Here is a 2,037-nt window from a genome sequence, read left to right as displayed (position 1 = left end):
TTGATAACGAACCCTTGTTGGTTGGGGTTTGTAGAGCGCGAACAGTTTGGGGAGGGGGGGGGGGGGGGGGGTAGTGGGTAAGGGTGGTCAAACACTTTAGGAGAACCTCTGTGGTTCTTCCCAGCCAATCAGTTTGATGGGTGAGGCGAGATGGTTGAAGGTTGAGTGGGTCCACTAGCACTTGTAAGCATAATCCCAACAAGGTGGGATGGTGAAAGGGTGTTTGTATTGCACAAACAATTGAGAGACTCCTTCCTCAAACTTAGGTTACTGTTCCAAGTCAATACATGACTAGCAATATGGAAGACTATGTTGATTTTGACCCCTGGTGCTATGCATGAGTTGGGCTTCTTCCAGGGTGGAGTGGAACTTGGTTGGCTTGGGTTGACTACCCAGTACCACGTATATAATAGTGGACATAATAAGGTTTCAGAAGGGATGTGATGCAGTATCATGAAGCACTCACTGGTTTCCTGGGTTCCTCCACCTCTCTGATACTGAGGTTCTCTAAGGGGATGATCCCACGAGGCTCCTTATCCTGCAGGAGAGAGAGAGAGAGACAGAGAGATGAGAGAGAGAACAAGACATGATCTGTGACATTGTTTCATAGACTGGAAAAACAACCTTCATTCCCTCTGCTCTGCTTCTCTAATATAACTAATGATGTTAGTGTTGGCATGCAGCCGTCTGGAGGACGAGAGATAATGATATGATCTCTAGGATAATACAAGGGTAGAGGACAGGCTGCTGATAAGAGCTATCTCTGGGATAGAGAGGCAAATGCTATGACAAAGATGCTGTGATAAAGCTTCAGTTAAACTACCACATATAAACACATGTACAAACACACAGGCAAAAAGCGTACTTGCCTACAATACTGAGGTCGCAACACGCATGCGCACACATACTTACTGGTTGTGTACTCAAAGTAGTACAGACAGTTGTCTGTCAGGATGAACCACCTTTCTTCCAGGTCTTCACTTCCCCCTGAGACAGGAAATAGGAAGAGGAAACAGAAAGTGATGACACCATGGAATTAGTGACAGACTGACAGCCTCACCGAGTGTAATGGTGATGGGGGAAAAGGCGGTGGAAAGCATTAGTGTTCAACTCATAACACTTGAACAGCCACTTCCTGCATCTTCTAACAGCCATCCCAGTCCATAACTAAATCAACAGTGCATAAAACATGACAGAACAACATTCTATGAAGGACTTGTTAGAAAAGGAAATTGTTGGAGGGTGTGCTCATTCGTAGGGGCTGAAACTGGGTGTTAAATACTGGGACACATTTGACAATCTGAGTTACAACTTTGAGAACTGTTGGGAGAGAAAGGAACAACAAGCCAACTGCAAGAAGTGTTATGTGTGTGTCCTTTTGAACTGCGGTTGAGCTGAAGGCTGTGTGATTATCTCTCTGAGATTGTTAGATAATAATGTCCATCATTAGCATTACTGGCCTGAAAGAACAGCACATTAGATGAGCTAGCATTTTGCTACGTGACGTAGGACAAACACAAACACACACTCATCAACCATATCCAACCCCCCCACTCCACACACACACTCAWCAACCATATCCAACCCCMCCACCACTCCACACACCAAACACACACTCTCACCCTGAGTAGGTCCTCTGGCAGGTCTCCTCCCTCGTTGATGCCTCTGTTCATGGAGATGAAYCTCTCTACGGGGGGCTTGTCTCTGACGTTGGGGTTGTGGAGGCTGGTATTCAACATGATGATGGCGAAGGACAGGACATAACACGTGTCTGGGGAGGACAGCAGAGAGAGGAGGTGTGAAGTGTGTGTGTGTGTGTGTGTGAAATATGAGGAGATTAAATATGGATGTGTTTGCAGTGGTGACAACCCGACTTAGTTATAGCTGCTTCTGCTGCGTCCCCCTGGGGACTGGTGCTCTGACACACACCAGGTTAAACGGCCAGGGGTTATAGAACAGAGTGGGGGGGGGGGGGGGGGGCGGGGGGGGATAGTAGGGTGGTAGAAGTAATGATTGCAAAAGGTCATGAGCGGCACG

General features: G+C 47.2%; 1 pseudogene; it reads right to left on the bottom strand.

The window, feature by feature from the left end:
* Positions 1–2,037, bottom strand: part of LOC112076253 (cytohesin-3-like) — an 11,830-nt pseudogene that overhangs the window by 611 nt on the left and 9,182 nt on the right.

The sequence above is a fragment of the Salvelinus sp. IW2-2015 genome, unplaced genomic scaffold (assembly GCF_002910315.2).
Source record: "Salvelinus sp. IW2-2015 unplaced genomic scaffold, ASM291031v2 Un_scaffold3648, whole genome shotgun sequence".
Classification (NCBI taxonomy): domain Eukaryota; kingdom Metazoa; phylum Chordata; class Actinopteri; order Salmoniformes; family Salmonidae; genus Salvelinus; species Salvelinus sp. IW2-2015.
Note: the sequence above shows the minus strand (reverse complement) of the source record. Positions and strands in the feature narration are given on the sequence as shown.